We start from the raw sequence: 20,227 nt of genomic DNA, 5'->3' as shown, positions 1-20,227 counted from the left end.
TGTGCTTTCACCTGCACTTGGAAGACAGGACTTAGTAAACTCTGGGAGAGGCTTTAGGGCTTTAGGACCCACCTGAGAGAATGAATTGTTTCTAGGCACCTGAGCTTCCCCAGTTTGCATTTATTTAGTGAGCTAATGATAGATAACCTGTTAAAACAGTGGTCATTTATTTAAACCCCAAAGAAAATGGCATTGTAAACATTCTTTAATCCAGATAACATTCGTCTTAGCCTGAATTTAAAAGGTGTTACTATATCTCACTTCCCTATGTAGAGAACCTTAGATGACCTTTTAAAGGAAATGTTTTCTATGCAGAAATTTACTGACATGTGTGGCTTAATCTGATGGACCTGGCTGTTTGAGAAGTTAAATCAAAACCTGTTTAATACATTAATTCAACAAATCAAAATTTAGTTAATTTCTTATTTAAAAAACTTTTACTGAACATCATCACGTGCCAGCAACCGTGCTTGGCACATGTACTGTACCGTTTCCAATCTTCACAAGAAGCTCAGGTGGCAGATGCCATTATTATTACCATTCTGCGGATGTGGAAATGAAGGTAAATTCATTGACCTCTCAGACTCAGTTTCCTGGTCTGTAAAACACGGACAATGGTGGTGCCTACTTCTGTCAGCTTCTTATGAAGACCAGATAAATATGATAATCCAGATTTGCTTACAGACACACCCCAGGGAGAGGCAGGTGGGATTTGAACCCAGGTGTGGATGAGTCTCATCTTGCTCTTTTCTGCTGTACTGAGATATATATCTCTAGAATGTATAGGATGGGGGCATTCAGCTGCTTGCTGCTTACCTGACTGCCTGGCTGTCCCAGTGCTGGCTGTGCCCTTCCCTGAATTTCAGCCCACCACATTGTGTATGTGTGTGTGTGTGTTTACGCGTGCTTGTTTCCTAAGCTGTGGCAACTTATGCAGGCATTTACTCCCATGCCAGTGCTTACAGAGTTCTGCCACCTTTGTAACAAGGAAAACAAAGATGCATGGAGAGAGAGTTGACCAACAGAGGTTAGTGTTTGTGTAGCATATGGGAATGGAAAGTCAAAACCAAAGACACCTGGTGACAGTTTTCTCTCAAGACCACACCTCGGCTGGTTCTGTGGGTGGTGGTGAACCATCATCACTGGTGGCATTGTGGGTGTGATAAAGAGACTGCTTTTGTCTTGTGCCCAGGGCAGATGTCACACATGGACCCCAGCGGTCTACTGAACCTGGATGGGGACTTGAGATCCTTCTTGCCGCTGCACTCTAGCAGCTGGTCTCAGCCATGTGCGGTTGGCATCCAGAGTGAAACCCATTTGACATCCCAGGGCCAGATGAGTTCTAAAGACAGGGTTTTCAATTCTGAATCTCTGTTCTTGGTCCCTGATTTCAGAACACAGAATCTGTTAAGCTGTTTGTCATTATATATCCTACTTTCTGTCTAAAATGACCTTCCCTCTTTTTTACTTACAGATCACTCTGTTTAAAATTTAACTTAAGCATCTTTTCTGCTTACTGTTTGTCTTACCCAGAGGTCAATCTAATGTCTTATTTATCTCTGTATCCCCACCATCCAAGCCAGGACTTAGCCTTGATAGATGCTCACCAAGTCAGTGTCAGATGGGTGGATGAACTGACACCCATTGTGGAATTTAAAAATAAGTGGTTGGCTGTTTAAGCACCTACTCATGCAGCAGGGCTCTGTCTGGATCAAGGCCCTGAATGGGGACAGGGCCTCACCTCATTTGAGACAGGGCTTTGACGAGACAGGAGCCCCACACAGGGCAGAGACTTTGCGGTGACAGAGAGTGCAGATCTTAGCAGTGCTACTTGACGTGTGACCTGGGTTGGATGACATAAATGCTGAGACAGACTTCCCTTACTTCTGAAGGTTGTTTTGAGGGCATCATGAGGTAATTTGTTAAGTCTCCAGGAAAGTGTCAGGCACATAGTAAGCACTCGATAAATGGTAGGTGTTGTTACATAGAAACTCACATTTTATTAAGAGATTGGAGTATAATAGCCAAAAGAGTGCACATTCATAGGTGTGTAGAGGATAGCAGTGACTGAACCTGGAACCAAGAAGGAAAGGGACACCTAGGACCCAGCACCTCTCCTTTTGGGACTGTACCCCAGAGAAATGCTCAGCTGTGTGCACCAGCAGCCATGGGCACAAAGGGCACTGTGACCCTGATTCTGAGTGTGGAAATCGGAAGCAGCCTCATACCTAGTGGCAAGTGATGCCTAACACAATTCCCCCAACCCTGGAGCTCCAGGCGACAGCTACAGCGTGCACTGTGCACGCTGGCCCGCAAAGGCACCAGAGACCTCTGGTTGGGGAAAAAGCGAGTTGTAGTTTACAATGCATGTTGACACACATATGGTAGCACCATCTCTGTTCTGTAGACATATTTATGTGATACAGAGAAAAAGTATGAAAAAGGTATGTTCCTGACGGAAGATAATAGGTATCTCTGGTTAGTTCAGAGAAGTTCAGGATTATAAAAAGGGTCAACAGGAACTGTAGCTTTATTTGAAATGTTTATTTAAATATATATATACACATACTCTCTCTCTTTCACGTATAGCTTGTATAGTTAAAAATTAATAAGACTACAAATACAACCACAAGGAAAGGAACAATAATGACTTGGACCAGGGGTGAGGGAGGTTCTCAGTGCAATTGGACATCAGATCCCCAAGCTAAGGGTGACCCCATGAGACAGGCACTAGCTGGGTTCCTGGTTGTATGAGTGGGAAAGATTGGGAGTGTGCTGTTTGCCAGTCAGGGCTTGGCTTCTGACCCCCTGAAGCGTATGAGGCAATCTCCTTTCCTCGTGAACTTGAGCTGTGGTTTTGAAATGTCCTTTAACTGGGGACCTGGTGCTCAGTTTGTGGACATTTGAACACCTGAGGCACAGATGAGCTGTGATTCTGGATGAAGCCAGAATGGCTGGGCCTGGGGGTCTCTCCTCCATGGGCATGCTGAGGCTCTTGGGTCAGAAACCCAGCAGCAGGAGCTGAGGTCGCAGGAAAGGTGGGTGCCTTTCCTTCCAGGCCTCCATCACCTGGCTCTCATTCAGGCCTGGCTCACTCACTTGCTCAGGAGCTGCTGGCCAGGTTTTTGCATCTGTCATTTCATGTGTTAGTGAGGAGTAACGAGAGATGAAGCTTGCAGCAGTCAGTGTAGCTTTTGTGCTATCAGGTGCATCCAAAGGCTCCATCAGGAATAATTTTGAACCTTTACCTGGAGTAAATGAAACTTAGGAATTAGGCAGTGGTTTTCTGCTCCCCATTCTGTCCTGTCACCATGAATAAACAAGTGCTGGGCACCTGGCACTCCATTTGGGGCTGTGCTGTGCAGGCAGGCAGTAGACAGATTGGAGAGGCTCCAGAAGGAGAGACCAGAACCATTAAAGGGTTGAAAAGGTAAGCACACAGTTTGGGCCCCCAGGAAAGGAGAAGGCTGATCAGAGGGTGGAATTTTATTCCTCTGAGAAGGAAACATTATCTGAATAGTATCAGGGCTACAGCCTCGGACTGCAGCTGTGAAAACTGAAGTTACATCTGGCAAAGAACTTCCTGACTTGCAATGAGGCATTATAATGTGATAACCAAGGGAAGTTGTACAGCCCTCATCTTCCTGTGTAAATGTTTAAGAAAAAGCAGCAATGTCACTCTGTACTGGGAATGTGGTATACAACCAGCCCTCCTCCTCATCTGACCACGAGCAATAGAAGGGCTGCTTCCTCTGCAGCAGCATCGGTGTTCTGTCTCTGTCTCCCTTGACTGGCAGGCAAGCAGCCAGCCACCATGCTTCTCCTAGGAAGTATGGTAGTGGTTTTCTCTTGGACCCTGGTTATAGCAGGGAGGCCTTCTGCTTTTTAATGACTTACTCTCATAAGTCATTGCTGCTCCAGCATCGGGGGCCACCATCCACCGAAGGGAGCCACGGAACCCCTGCTCCAGCACCGGGGCCACCATCCACAGAAGGGAGCCACGGAGGGCCTGGAGTGTATTTGCCATATAACTGTCTTCCTCCTTATTTTTTTAAATCATCATTTCTCCTTAAAGACAGGATTAAATGATGGTGATCTAGAACTTAACCTCTGATACAGTCCAGTAAGCCTTTCCTGAGGCTGGCTCGGTGGTGGGCTCTGTGCCAGAGAGGATGTGTAACGATGGACAAGACCATCCTGGAGGCCCTTGCCTCCACTGCAGAGCACAGACACACTCCCAACCACCACACTTGCAGTATCCCTACCTCCCCACTCAGCACTCTTGTTCCTCTAGGCTCAGCTCCAATGTGTCTTTCTTTATAAAATTGAAAGGCTCTCTAAAATCCTCCTGGGCCACCCAAGACAGAGTTAGCTCTGCCCTCTTTGCTGCCCCCAGAGAACCTGGGTGGCCCAGGGACAATACCTGGCTGCCACTTGTATGTCTGTTTTGTACTTACATATTCAGGCATTGCATTTTGCTAGACTATAGGCTCTTTGTGGATAGGAACCTTGTTTTATTCATCTTTGTATCCTCAGGGTCCAATACTTATGAAATCAGGGAATACTGAATGGAGGAAGAAACCCCCCATGACAGATGGTGAGTGCCACAGCTGTGCATGAGGAAAGCACTCCCACAGCAGAAGATGGCAGGACTAGCTTTGCCTGAGCAGTGTGGCTTCAGAGATGAAATGACCTTGGGCTGAGCCAAGGTGAAGTGAACCAGGGCAGGCTCTGGGGCCAGGGGTCATTGTGAGTGGAGGCTCAAGTGGGCCTCTCTTCCTGGAGTATTAGGGGAAGGATAGGGACAAGGCATGCTGGTCAAGAAGCAAACATCCGAGAGGGTAGAGATGAGGCTGGTGGGACAGGGTGATCCCAATGTGAAGAGCCTTTGGTGCAGTCTAAAGAATTCGAGATTCATCCTGCAGGCAGCGGCAAGTCATAAAAAAGGCTTTTAAGCAGGGAACTGATATGATTGGATTTGTGTTTTAGAAAGAGATTTGGCAGCATTTGGGAGAACCAAGCAGTAATGATGTTGAGAGCAGAGACAATACTGCCAGCCAGGAATGACTCACCCATTGCACAGATATTCCACTCCCACGCCAGCACTGTTCTGGGAATACAGTTGTGAACCGGCAGGAGGCTTCCTGCTCTCAGGGCAGAGAAACAAATGGTCAGCAACAAAATAAGATGATTTTATACAAAGTGCTATGAAGAGGGAACAGTTGAGTAATGTGACAGAGGACGGCCAGGACTCTGTCCATCTGAGGATTAGGACCCTCTCTGACATTCAAGCAGAACTGAGTGCCGAGGAGGAGCTGGGGCAGATACCCGACTACCGAGATTCTGGCCTCTAAGCAGCAACTGTGACCAAGAGAGAGCTGGGCCCTGAGGGATGTGGCTAGGGCAGCAGGGAGGCTCCTGATCAAGGCATGCGGCATGCGCTGAACATGAGCACCAGAAGCGTTCGTCCGCTGCCCACCGCCAGGGATGTGTGCAGAGCAAGGGCCCCCTAACTGTCCCAGTGCCCAAACGAGGGGGCACAGGAAGCTGTCTAGGGGGCAGTGGGCTCAGCACAGTCCTGTTGGCTTCTAAACGCTGAAGCGTGTGTAGAGGGCGTCTCGTCCAGCCAGCTCTGAAAGTGGCAACTGCAGGCTTAAGGGGAAGGGCAGCCCCACTGTGCGCAGGCTTCAGCCCAGTGCTTTCTGAGTGCTCAGAGATCCATGACTCAAAAAACTGGGCTTAGAGATGACAATTTGTTAATCCCCTCCCCTCGACTGAGATGAAAATGGCATTTCATTCCCAGCTCTGTTAATGGACTCACTTCCGGAATAAAGCCAGCGTCCCCAAAGGCAGTGGCTATGGTTCTTCTCCTTTGTGTCACTTTTGTTTTCTTTTGAGTGTTACATTTAGATTAGCTTCTGGGGGGATTAAATGTTATTACAGCTGAGGAATCTTTTTTTCTTTTTTTAATCAGTAGAGAGGTTACCGCTTAGCATCATTGCTTTTAGATTTATTTTCTTAAGTCTTGCAGCCTCCCCTGTTCCTATTCTTAAGAGAAAGCTTTGCATCGGTTATGTCTGGTTATCTGCACCTTGGGAGAGCAACCCTTGTCACAGACAGCACCTTTCCATCCGCACGGCAGAGCTGATGCGGCCCTGCAAGGTGCCCACGTGGTGTGCACACACTGCTCCTGAGGACACAGCCCCGGGCGGGGAGGAAGTTGTTTATTGTTAAAGTGTTCCCCTCAGGTCTGGCTACAGTAGACCATAGTACTCAACCCAGGGAGACTGCGCTGACTTCCATGAGAGCCCACCAGAGGGATTGCTGTGGCAGAGGCTGCTGAGACCCGTCTCCTGGCATCTGGTTCTTATTGGACCAGGGTGGATGTTGCAGAAAGACCGATTTCTTCTGCAGCATTGTGTAAAAGCATATCCATCTAAGCAGACCTTGAAGTTTAGAGGTTTAGAGTCAGGTATCAGGTGATTGTGTTTCAGGATCTGATAGTCTCTAGACCATGGGAACAAAGTCCACATTCAGGGCTGGTTGGGGTCTCCACCCACCACCATCAGCCCTCTGCATCTCTGAACATGCCAGCCACAAGAGCCAAGCCTGAAGGGTTCACCATCAGAGGAATTGTGTCCCCAGTGCAGCCTGGCCGTATGTGACCCGTGGCACTCCATTCATGCCCACCCCATGGTGGCAGCTCCAAGCTACAGTAAAGCCCTGTGAGACCTAGCTTGCCTGTAACTGTTGGTCACTAGTTTTGTTTGTTTCTGGTGTAGCTAGATCCAGGAGAGTCAAGTTCAGGATTCTGAGACTAGTCCGGTCTCCCTGGGAAGTGGAGGCTCTCTGTCTCCACTGAGCCATACTTTCTGAGAAAGCACTATGTGCTCCATCGTCATGATTCCCACTGTCCCCACCACCACACACACAGATGAGGTCCTGAGTAACTGCCTAGTGGCATCCCTGAAACTACAGGCCCCGTAGCTGGATGGACCCTCAGAGTCATCTAATCCAGTTAGATACAGGTTGGGGTCATTCATGTGTGGTCACCCTGGGAGCTCTACTCCCTCTGCTGGAACAAGTTCCATTGCTAGTGCCCATCCTCACACCTCCCATTTCATCTCTGTACAGCCCTGGCTGTTAGAAAAGAACTCTCTCTGATGGAAACAGCTTAGGGCTGGCTCTTGGGAGCCTCCTAGTTCTGCCCTCTGAGGCTTTATAGAGCACAGCGAAAGTGCCTGTGCATGCAGCTGGGCAGATATCTGAAGATAATTTTTATGTCCCCCTGTGTCTTCCTTTTCCTTCAACTTTATCCTTCTGTAACTCATCCATTGAAGCACACACCTAACAGGGTCCCTGTCTCCTCTCCACCTGCTCCCTTTTAGAATTGGGCTCTGGGGAGCCAGAGCAGCTAAGCAGCCAGAATGCAGTGCAGGCATCGCCTCCCTTGTCTAGTGGCTGAGCTCTGTCAGCAGCATGTACACTGGGTTGCAGCACCAAACTCACCATGTTGTCCACTGTCTCCTTGGATGGGCCCACTAGCTATTCATATAAAGCTTCCTGTGAACTCGCCTCCATGAGTGGCTACTAAGTGTCCTGTTTAGGCTTGAGTACAGGACCTTATATTTATGCCCAGTAAACTTCATTCTGGTAGATTCAGTTCAGCCCATAGAACAATTATTTGAATATATAGATTCTGTCATCTCTCTCAACTCTTTTTTTTGAGACAGGGTCTCGTTCTGTCGCCCAGGCTGGAGTGCAGTGGCACGATCTCGGCTCGCTGCATCCTCTGCCTCCTGGGTTCAAGCGATTCTTCTGCCTCAGCCTCCTGAGTAGCAGGGATTACAGGCATCTGCCAACATGCCCAGCATGTATTTTGTATTTTTAGTAGAGACAGGATCTCGAACCCTGATCTCAAGTGATCCACCTGCCTTCGCCTCCCAAAGTGCTGGGATTACAGGCATGAGCCACTGCCTGACCCCTCCCAACTCTTTTATATAAACCTGCTAAGTATGCCTTACACAACTAAGTCATTGATGAAAATGTTAAGTTGTACAAAAATGAGGACCTCCATTAAAGCCGACCTCATCCATCTGGGTACAGTGATCCATCTAGTTCCTAACATACCTCCTTGGATATCCAACCCATGTTATTTCTTTCCCACTAGGCTGGATCATGAAGGATCCTTTCTAATAATGTAGGAAGTGTCTGGAGCTATCAGGCCACTGCATGCCCTCAGTCTCCTAGCCAGGATCCCTGTTAGAAGGGAAGAGGAGGGAATGTGGTTTGACATGTTTCCAACAGACTCTTCTCTTCTTAGTGATCACCTCTTCCTTTTCCAAGTACTCCAAACCAGCCTCTTTATGAAACCATTCTAGACTCCTACTTGGGCTTTGCCTTCATTTGATGGAATGTACCCTTTTGAAAATCATGGCATTGAAGACTGTTCCTTTCTAGTTTTCCTTTGTTTCCCATTCTCGAGAGGTCTGTAAAGGTGACCCGCAGTAGCTTGGTGGTCCAGCCATAGTTCTCTTGGTATTCCTGGGTACAGGTGAGTGGACTGAGAAGGCTGCAGTCATGGGAAGTAACTTGGCCCTCTCTGGCCATCTTCCCTTCCACAAAGACTTTCCCCACTGTCATACTTTACTGCCAGCATTTGTTCTGTCTTCTGGGAGGTGGCCAGATAGAAATAGAAAACATGGGCTTTGGAGCAGAAAACCTCAAGTCAAATCCTGTCTGTGCCTCTCGCTTGTGTGAAGTTTGGTTGGTAACTCCCTCTAAGCCTCAGTTTTCTCTTCTGTAAAAGGGGTGAGCCATCCATTGCTCACAGGACTGTTGTGAGGGCTAAGTAAAGAAACCTCTATCCATCCCTACCCCTTCCCTTCTCTCTTTGAAGTCCGAAGCTCTATCTCCTTTAGAAGCAAAACAAGAGGTGCTGTTTCAGCACCCTTTCTAGCTCAACCACACCCACCACCTCCCATTTCATCTCTGTACAGCCCTGGCTGTTGGAAAAGAAATCTCTGATGGAAACAGCTCAGGGCTGGCTCTTGGCAGCTCCCATCGGTTCTTGTCTGCCAAAGGCCCCCAGCCTGGGGTGTCTACAGCGAGGTCTTCCCATCCCACTGTACTCCCTACTGCTGCCCACACTGGCTGCCCGGTCATCAGAAAGTCCCAGGGTGGCCGGCTGTCTTCCTGCTCTGTGGGGACAGGCCTTGGTGGAGCAGGGCACCGAGGGAAACACAAGGCTTTGCTTCCCACGGTCACTGCCCAGCACCCAAAGCTCTGACCGGCCATACCCCTGTGGACCCCCTCTACCTACCTTCCCATGGAAAGAGTTGAGGTCCTTGTAGAGTCAGCCTTGGGTTTCCCAGGGACCAGGGGCAGGGAGTGCCCTTTTCCTTATGCTGGTTTAGTCGAGGTTCAGCACATGAAGGTGGAATTCGCGGCAGGCCTTTCCTTCTCCTGGGCCCAGCACAGGCTGGCGGGATGTGCTTGCTGGGTCACCTGCCTCTGCAGAGCTGACCCAGCCTCATCCACCAGTCCCTGGTCTTGGTGCTGCTGCAGAGTGGCCTGCTCCCTGTTATGGCCCTGTTTACACAGTCTGTGCTCCTCACAGTGTGGCCCTGTGACTGACACAGAGCCCAGTGCAGCTTGAGGAGCTGGTAAACTTTGACTTCGGGCTCTTTCACCTTAGGCAGCTACCTGAGTCTGCCCCCCAGGTCATTTCAGGTAGACATGCCAAACATTTCCCTTTCTTCTTAGTGCCCCTTGACATACATACCTCCCAGCTACGCACTTTGGGACCTTTCTAAGCTCCCCTTCTTAGTCCTCTGTTCCAAACTGCTTACCAGGAGACCTGGGATCTAAGTCAATAGTATTTACTCCAAAATACCAGCTTACAGGCCCCTGGTGTATTCTGCACTTGAAAAGAGGGGCCAGGACAAACTGTTCACAAAAGAAAGGCTCATCTCGTCCCACCTCACTTAAACCCGCCTGGGATGGGGAGCCCTCACCCCATTTTTGTGATGAGGAAGGGAGGCTCAGCTAGGCTGACGCATCTGAGATTGCTGGGCTGGAAGTGGCAGAGCCAGGATTCAGGGCCTGGCCTTTCTTGTCCTCAGCCAGGCGCACAGGTTTCACCCTGCAGGCACCCGAAGTTCAGAATCACTGAGGCGGATGTTTATCTAAGAGCATGGAGGCTCCAGTGAGATGTGCATTCCTCTTGTTGTCTTCCTTTAGAGGAGAGAGGGGCTTCGGGGCCTTCACCACGCCCTGCTGCCCATAGCACCTCTTGGTAGCCCTGATAACACCATGCTCTGCAGATCTGCCTGTGCCGGTGCACAGTGACCCTGGTTTGTGGCAGCCCATAGACCACTTGCCTCAGAATCATGGAATAGAGTCCAGGCCGTACCCCAAGCGAGGCCCTTGGAATCTGCCATATAAACAAACTCCCAAGTGATTGCTATGAGTCCTGGAGTTTAGATCAACTGCCAAAATGAATGTATTCCAGCCAACAAATTAATCACTTCCCTAGGAAATCCCCCCAGGGAAAGCCTCTAAATCTGTCCTGACTTCTGAACTGTCTCAAAGAGATCTGTTGCTTTTTCCTCTGGTGAGGAGGCCTTCCCCCACCCTGCTTCTTCCCAGAGTTAGGGCCCAGAGAACGTTATCCTGAGCCTTGAGTCCGGAGAGCCCATGGTGGGCGACCAGCAACCCTGCAGAGAGCCTGAGCCCTTCCCGCAGGAAGGGGGGCGGTCCTCGTGGCTTGAGGCTTGGCACTGGCACTGGCTCCTCAGGCTGGCACACACCTTCCTTCTGCCTTGCTGGCATGGCAGAATGGCACGTGTGCCCAGTGACCAGATCGGGCTGTCACAGCTGGGCACACTCAGCGCAAGGGTGCAAGAGGGCCCTTGGAGCCTCCTTGTCCATTTGCTAAGCAGGCCCAGGGCAAGCGGGGCTTCTCTGGATGTTATTTAGCAGCAGCCCTGGCTGCCACTGGGCTGAGGGCCCTGGGTTGCCCTATTTGAAGATTGTTGTTTACTGCTTCTGAAAGGAGCATGGTCCTTCTGGGGTGGGGTGACTGCTGAGGGAGCTTGGGGTTTGGGAGGGAGTGGTGTCTGGAGAGTGAGATCATGCCTGCGCTATTACTGGACTCACCCACAGTTCTGAAAAGTCCCCTCACACTGTGAGCCTCATCTCTTCATCTATGTCATGACATAGTTGGACCACAGAGTCTCTAAGGCCCTTCTGGAATGGAAGCCCTACCTGCTTTCGTAGGCCCCTCTTCTTGCCCCTCCGAAGCCTAGTACAGCCTCCTCTTACACTCGTGCTGTAGGGTCATTTGTTCCCCAAGGCTTCTCTGGTAGGCTGGGTCCTAAACCCTCATTTCCTACCATTTCCAGGAGTGAGATGAATGAATGGCTCAGGAAGCTTTTGGTGGCAAGTTAAATTTCATCTCAGTATTCTTGTATTATCCATTTGCATTGCTATAAAGGAATACTTGAGGCTGGGTAATTTATAAAGAAAAGAGGTTTATTTGGCTCATGGTTCTACAGGCTGTACAGGCCTGAAACCAGCATCTGCTCGGCTTCTGGGGAGGCCTCCGGAAGCTTACAATTATGGAGGAAGGCAAAGAGGGAGCCAGTGTGTCACATGGCAAAAGACAGAGCAAGAGAGATGCCAGGCTCTTCTAAATAATCAACTCTCATTATTTGCTCATTACTGTGGGGAGGGCACCAAGCCATTCATGAGGGACCCCGACCCCCATGACCCAGACACCTCCCACCAGACCCACCTCCAACACTGGGGAGTCACATTTCAACATGAGATCTGGAGACTGAAATATCCAAACCACATCAATTCTTCATTCACACTTCATGTTTTTTAAAACTTCTATAAGGAGCGAATAAAATCATCTTTTAGAAAATTTGATGTTTCTGTTTATCTTTAACATACAAGCCAATGAAAACTGATTGCAGCATCAAAATACCCCCTTCTCCGCACATACTGTCTCTCTCACACATGCATGCATTCACGCACTCTCACACTCGCTCTGCCTGTAACCAGAAAGCTTGCCCGTTCTGTGTTGGGATTCTGCACTCTTCTCCTGTCAGCGGCCTCGGCGTTGAGTATTTCCCTGGGCTCACGGTCTGAGAACCTGGATTGAGCTCACAGAAGTCAGGCCACTGGAGTACAAGCATGGAAAAGCCCCCGGTCTATGTGTAGACATATTTATTTGCTGCTGGAGAGGATATATTAGGAGTCAAAGACAAGCTCCTACCAGCAGATTCCTAAAGGAGGTTTGTGCTATAAAAGATGACTCTGGTTATCTGGGTTCTTTGAATTTCACAGAGATAGATGAATTGCCTTCCAGACTTTTCTATGATAACAGTTGTCAGGAATGCCTGGGAGTTTTACTTAAGCTAACAAATGATTACCCTTCCCATTAGCTCTACAAACAGGCCCCTAATTAGTGAATTGGCTAATGACAGCTGCCTCTGGGGTCATTAGTCCTGAGAGACAGTGCTGCAGTGTTCCGGGTACTGTGTCACTGTCATGAAGCATGTTGTCAGGCTCCACAGGACATCAGGGCTGGGGAACACTTGGAATGCACCCCCCACACACACTTTTTTTTTTTTTTTCCTGAGACAGAGTCTCGCTCTGTTGCCCAGGTTGGAGTGCAGTGGTGCAATCTCGGCTCACTGCAAGCTCCGCATCCCGGGTTCACGCCATTCTCCTGTTTCAGCCTCCCGAGTAGCTGGGACTACAGGCGCCTGCCACCACGCCCGGCTAATTTTTTTGTATTTTTAGTAGAGATGGGGTTTCACCATGTTAGCCAGGATGGTCTCAATCTCCTGACCTCATGATCTGCCCGCCTCGGCCTCCCAAAGTGCTGGTATTGCAGGTGTGAGCCACCATGCCCAGCCTCCCCCCACTGCCTTTTTACCTTTTGTGTCATCTCCTGGGTCATGTAAATTAACTCCTACTTCAGATGGGTATGGATTTCTAAATATGAATTAAACATGGATTTTTAAAATAAAGGAGGACTGAGGAAATGGTCACATCAATTCTGGACGAGAAGACAGTTTTTATGAAACAGTTCCACTTTAAAGACACGTCTAGTCAGAGTTGGGAATCATTTTGGAAAGAACATCTATCTTGCCATTCGTTCCAGGGTTTACTTGTGAGCACGAATCACCTGCTGTCTCTGGCCACCTGGGATGCTCATCCAGTGCCTTCGGAAATGTTTCTGCCCTGAATGTCAGGTAGTGGTGAGCAGGGTGGCAGGGCTGGCATGAGGCAGAGGGCTCAGTGTGTCCCAGATGTGGTGTTCCCTTTTGAGAGTCTCCCTCCCTGCAGATGAGCAGGTGTCATCTGTGTCCCTCCTGATCGCTTAGATGATCTTGAAGTGTGGACCCTCCTGGGACACGCAGCATCTCCTGACCAAGCTGAGCCCCAGAATAACTAGTCTGGAAGGCCCAGGCTTACGTGATAACCAGGTTAAATCCCAGGCTGATGTTCCATAGACAAGGACAGCATCGCATGGTTGAAGCACAGAAAAGTTCTGGGGCTGGTGAGTGCCGAGTGGGATAGCTATTGTCACAGAAAGGCGCTCGGCACTCAGGTTTTGTTACTATGTAGATTCCTGCTACATCAGCTCAAAACCATGTGCGGCTTAGTCTAAATGCCTATTTAAGCAAAGGCCAAAAGTCTGTTTGAAGATATAAAGGGAAAAACAGTGTTCATAATACAAAGCTTGAGGCTAGTCATAGATGTACAATTTCCGCACAATAAAAGTGACTAATGAAACTGCATTTAATTGTTCAAAAGTAACAGAAATGCATCTTGAGGAATTAAGAAAAATTACAAAAAGGTGATTATACAGCATAGCAAATCTCTAACATGGATTAGACAGAATTGTTTAGGAGATAAAATACCAGCATGAACATGCATTTTGAAAGAGGGAAGAACAATGCTGGGTTTAGGTAGGGAGAGCCCAGCTTCTGCTTTTGCTTGGGACTGATGTGGCAGGAAGTTGCTGGTTCATGGCCCGGGAAATCCATAGATGAAAAGACCTTGGCCGCTCCTGTGGAATGCACGTATGTACTTGACCTATGTAAAATGGATTGTACAGGGCATCCCCAAACCTAACAGGTGCCTGCATCTGGGAAGCCAGCTTGTGCTGTGAAATTCTCATAACCTTAGATCAGCCTTTCCTCTCAACCAGGTGAACCTAGGTTCACATCCTCCTGTGACTTCCTAGTCTAGATCCTGGGACAAGTGGCTCAGCTGTGCTGACTCTGGTTCCTCATCTGTGTAGAGGCATGGTGATGCTGCCCTTGCAGAGTGGAGGAGAGGATAATATGAGATCATGTTCATAGAATACTAGGCCAGAGCTTGGCTCAGAAATGTTAGTCCTGGGCTGCCACATCCTGTCAACACTGGCCACATATGGCTATTGAAGTGTGGCTCGCCCAAATTGAGACATGCTGTAAGTGCAAAATGCATATTGGATTTCAAAGACTTAGTACCAAAAAAAAAGTAAAATCTCTCCTATAATTTTTTATGTTGAAATAATATTTCTCTATATTTTGTCAAATACATTATTAAACTTAATTTTAACTGTTTCTTTTTACTTTTTTTTTTTTTTTTTTTTGAGACAGAGTCTCACTCTGTTTCCCAGGCTGCAGTGCAGTGGCGCAATCTCAGCTCATTGCAACCTCCACCTCCTGGGTTCAAGCGATTCTCCTACCTCAGCCTCCGAAGTAGCTGGGTTTACAGGTGTGCACCACCACGCTCAGCTATTTTTTTTGTATTTTACTAGAGACAGTTTCACCATGTTGGCCAGGCTGGTCTCGAACTCCTGACCTCAAGCGATCTGAGCCACTGCACCTGGCCTCTTTTTACTTTTTAATGTGGCTACTAGAAAACTGATAATTCTATACGTGGCTTGCAGTCTTTCTGTTGGATAGCACTGTTGGTCCCTTCCCTCCTTCACCCTGGCCTACTGCCTCCCATCTTAGCATCCCACCACCTTGCGTGCAGCCTTACACTGGAGTGGTTTGTGTCCCTGAGGTATTTGCTCCAGGTCATGTGGGTAGAGAGCTGGGCAACCAGTGTTGTTCTGGCATAACACCCTTTCCTTTCTCCATTTTAAACACGAGGAAGCCATAAGTGAAATTTAGTGCCTTTGCCTAGGTCAGAAGCCAGTTAGTAGTCAAGTAGGGACCTAAATCCAAGTGTTCTGGCTTGGGTCCACTGTGATTTCCACCACGCCATACGGCCATTCATTTTATTGGCTGGAGTACAGCAGCATCTACGCTGGCATTGAGCTTCACTTCCATGCTGAGTTGGAGAGACTAAGATTCTGAGGGACCAGGAAGAAGCAGCCTGGGTGGTGAAATGTAGACAGAGATTTGGATGAGAGATGGGGAGTGAGTGTTAGGATCTGAGCCTGGTACGTCTCTCAGGACTGGTGCCTGTGTGGCTTGTCTCGGAGAAGGCTAGGGGAAGATGATGCCAGACGGTGCCGGTCTTGGCCTGTCCATGGGTTTTGGAGTCTGATGGGTGACCTGGGCCAAGTCATTCTATCTGCTTAAACCTGAGGGTCTTCATTTGTAAAATAAGTGTATTTTGTTACAGAGGTTTTATGAAGATTAAATCCCATGCCTCACAGATGCTCACTGCCTGTTCACGGGCTTTCCTGTCTGCATGGGTTTGCTCTGTGAGTCAGTGGTCCCTCATCAGAGCCTGTCCCAGAGGATGCTGGGTGGCTCTGTAGGTTTTGTATCCTCAGGCTGACAACAGCAGGCATGTATTGGTAAGAATCTGAGCAGAATAGAGGCATGTGAGCTTTAGAGGGCTGGAGGGTGTGGGGGGAGATAGTATTACAGAGCTCTTTTGGTTACTCCCGGGGGAGTGGGATTTCAATAACTGCTAGTGCCCAGGCCCAGGTGAGGATCCCAAAGTGAGGATCCTGAGAATCCTGAGGGATGCCTTTTCTCCAAGCCACATGACTAAGAAAACGGGGGATTCCCAGGCTATGCGCGGAGGACAAGCTACAAATTATCTTGCTGCGCAGACAGCCAGCAGCGAGTCACAACCCCAGGAATCCTGAGAAACAGCTCTTCTTATCCAGGTCACCGTACTCATTCTCTGATTTGTGAAAGTCCAGGCTAGGACAGAATCCATTTCCATCAGGGAAATTGGCAAGGCTCCATTAGCTTGTGACTGTTGGCCTGGGGGCAAGGAGAGGGGAGTGGGAGGATGCTTAACAAGGTGGCCACACAGGCACCATAGCCAGAGCGCCAGGTGGAGGGAACAACAGCCTGAGTTCCAGTTCCAGACCCACTGTGTGCTCATTCTGTGCCACAGGGCTAATTACAGAGCCTCTCTTCGTCTGTCTTCTCAGCTGTAAGATGGTGATACGAGAACAAGGCAATGAGCTGGGTGTTTAGATGCTGTGGAGTGTGTACGTGACGCAGTAAGCAGAGCGCCTGGCATGTAATCAGGATTCGATAAATGGTAGCTGTTCTTATTTATTATTGCTGTCGACTCTGTTAACATCCAGCATCCAGTTTAGACTCTTCCAAATTTCAATTTTTTTATGCCATCAGCCACATTAAAAGACTGATGCCAATAAGGTTTTAAAATGAAATGCCTCTCATAACAGAGAAAGTCCCAGTAACTATAAGACGTTCCTGTGCTTACTCAAGAGAACATGCTTTATCCTGGGGCCATGCCCTGGGTAATCACAGCAATTCATAGCAGGAAAGCTGGCCCTGTAGGCTCCCGCAGGACTGAGGGGGCTGTGTGGCTCCCACAGGTCCCCATGCAGGGGTCTCTGCCTACAGGCCACCAGGGCCCAGGAGGCTACCACTGCCTAGAAGCTGTTCCTACCACCGGCAGCGATCTTCGCCCCAAGCTCCCTGCATGTTGGGCTTGTCCTTCATTTTCGGTTGGCCAGAGCCTGGCTCCATTTGCTATTTGGTACTCTTTTTAATTCTTCTGTGGACAGAAAGAGAGGTGGAAGGGCACTTGTATTTATCAGACTCTTCCTGTGGTTCAGGCAAACCTTGAAGCACTTTGTGTGGGTTATCTCATTTATGACTCTGTTTTTATAGATAATTAAATTGGGAGTCAGTGAAGTCAACAGACTTGCCCAAGTCACAGAGCTAGTGAGCAGGAGAGTAAGGTTCCAGTTCAAGCCAGCCTGCCTCCAGAATCCACCACTCCAGGCTGTGGCAAAGGAACACAGCTGGGACAGGATCAAGCAGTAGGGTTTTGAGTGCCAGGGGTTTGGACTTTATTTTGATGCCTTGGGAAGCCATCAGAAGTGTCTGAGCTTTGAAATGACATGGTCAGATGTGTGTTTTAGGAAGATAACTCTAGAAGTAGTGAATTAAGTCTGTAAAGCCACAACTTTCTCATCCTATCCCTGTACAGTTGGTTATTTTTAAACCCAAGTGCAGGAAATGTTGTTTCTCTCTGATTTCATGCACATTTCAGCCTACTGTTTCAGGCTGTGTCTTTTAGCCTGTGTGTGTTTGTGTGTGTGCCTGTGTGTGCACAGGAGGACGTGGGGGAACACAGTACACCAGGAGCAAAGAAGAATGCCTTTAGATGGCGTCTGCCATGCAGCCACTGGCTTTGACAACTGTGACTTGTGACAGTGTAGAAAACAGGAATTTTATCTCTCACATACCTCAGCAGACAAGGAACAAGATGGGACGCCAAAATAAAATGACTGATTCTTTAACAAATACACCAGAATTTACACATATTCCACTCACTCCATCTGAGCAAATTGATTGGGACTTCTATTTTTGAATCTCAGAGATAAGGACATCGTTTATTCTCCCCTTCTCAGTCAACAAATATTCATTGAGTTCCTACGATATACAGGCATTCCTTCACTCTGCATTTCTTGTCCCTCAGGCCTCATCTTCTGTGATTATTAGATGATGTGCGTGTGCATATATATCATCACTGTAAAAATGGACCTTTTAAATCTCTCCTGGGACTGTGCATAGTTCTAGAAATCTACAGTATATACATTTAGTGTCCACACATTCTCTGATATGCTATTTACTGTAGCATCTTAAAATGAGGAGGGATGCAAAATATTCAGAGTATATACATATCTTCCAGGTTTTTCAAAAGGAAGAAGTTTCATCTTCTGATTTATAAAAATGATACATGAATATTATAAAATGAAATCAAACAATACAGAAAAATACAAAGTTTTAAAAAATCCAGAATCTCTCCCTGCTTCAGTTTGGTGACATCACTCCATGTTCACGGAGCACAGCCACACAGCTGCACATAAATGAGACCATGAGTTTGTGTTCAACACACGGCTCAGTGTGTGCTATTTTCCCTCATCCACATGCTGTGCACAATATTTGTATATCAGTAAATGTAGATTTAGATCTTCATTTTTAATTATCCTATTATTCTCATATATGGTTACACTGGATTTTATGTAACCAATCACTTACTGATGAATCCTTGTGTGGTTTTCTATATTTTATCAATATAATCGGCACTGTGACAGACAGCCTTATTTGTGTTTGTGTGCTTATATATTTATTCTAGAGGGAGTTTCTGGGTCAAAGGATACACACACCAAAAAAACCATATGCATACAGGTTTAAATGCTTACATTTGACCTGCTAACCCTTCAGAAAAGAAATGTGCCAATTTTCAGTCCAAAAATGCTAGAGAATGTTCCATTTTCCCAGGACTTCCCAAGAAGCACAGGATTTTCAGCAGTATTTTTTCAAAGCATCTTTACTGCTATCAAAGGAGAAAAATACCCTCACTTTTAAAACTCCTCATTTCTTCAAGTATTAAGTGAGGGTAAAAACCCTTACCTATATTATTGGCCCTTTGTTTTTCTTTTTTTATGAGTTGCTTACTTACAGCCTTTCCCATTTTTCTCCTTGTTATTCATTTTTAACAGGTCTGTGTGTAATGGCGTTATTAATCTTTTATCATTTTTCTTGTGACTGTTTTCTAGTTAATCTTTTGTTTAACTTTTGCTTTTTGGAAGTTGATGTGGAGATAGGAACCAAATTTATTTTTGTTGCTCATTTTTCTATTTGTAATTTACATTATGTTACAAAGACCTCTCCACCCCAGTGAAGGTCTATAATCGTATGCACTCATATTATTAGGACAAGTACTTGTATGATTTTATTTTCTGCCATTAAATTGTTGTTCCAAATAACCTCCCTAGGATTTACTTAGGAGTAAGAAGCGAACAAAGTAAAGATCTGCTTTCATTTTATTTTTTCCAAACAAAGTATCCTTTGTCCCATTAGCACTGATATAAAATTTCACCTAATCTTATGTTAAATTCCTTCTTACACATTTGAGTCTATTTCTAGATTCTTTTCCAGGCCACGTCTGCATGTTTTAAACATGTTTAAGGCATATTAGGAAGCTACGGTTATTTAAAATATTAAATATCTGGCTGAGCAAGCTCTTCTGCCTTGATGATCTTTTTGCATTTTCTTTTTTGAGGTTGAATTTAGAAGTACTTTGTCAAACTTTCCCAACCCCACTCCCAGCCAGGAAAAGAAAATCTAGATAGACTCTTTTTTTGGGATAAGTGCATCCTTTTGAGTACATCCAGTCCTTTCAAATTGCTGTCATTGTTGGTCTATTTTGAAATAATTTCAAACCCATAGAAAGATTGTAGGAACAAATACCGCAAAGGATTTCTGCATCTCCTTAACCAAGATTCCCTGATTTTTTACATGTTGCAGAATTTGCTTCATCACCTTTTCTTTCTACATGAAAACATTGTCTTTTTCTGACATGATCACTCCTTACCCCTAAATACTTCCATCCACCATGGGCCTCCCAAGAATACCTCCTCCTTGGTCACCTCACACTGCTGCCGATGAGGAAATCAGCACTGACTCAACAGGACTGTCAGCCCACAGACCACACTTCGCCTGCTACCCTGACGTTGTCATCTTTTCCTTTCTGGTCCAGGGATCTGTCACGCATCATCAGCTCCTTCATATGGAACGGTTCCTTAGTCTTTCATGTCTCTCTCCACCCTGACAGCCTTGAAGAAAGTGCGGGGCTTTCATCCTTAGGGAGAGCCCCAGCCTGGGCCCACCTGGTGTTTCCTCATAACCAGACTGAAGCCATGCATTCTTGGCAGGAAGACCCCAAAACTGGTGCTATGTTCGTCGAGGTGCATCCCTTC

At 47.3% G+C, this 20,227-nt stretch overlaps 1 protein-coding gene across 5 annotated transcripts in view; it reads left to right on the top strand.

Annotated features, from left to right (window-relative positions):
• The window catches only part of CHCHD6 (coiled-coil-helix-coiled-coil-helix domain containing 6), a 238,033-nt gene that overhangs the window by 199,449 nt on the left and 18,357 nt on the right, over positions 1-20,227 (top strand). The window lies entirely within an intron of this gene.

Source organism: Macaca thibetana, chromosome 2 (genome assembly GCF_024542745.1).
Source record: "Macaca thibetana thibetana isolate TM-01 chromosome 2, ASM2454274v1, whole genome shotgun sequence".
In the NCBI taxonomy this organism is placed as follows: Eukaryota; Metazoa; Chordata; class Mammalia; order Primates; family Cercopithecidae; genus Macaca; species Macaca thibetana.
Note: the sequence above shows the minus strand (reverse complement) of the source record. Positions and strands in the feature narration are given on the sequence as shown.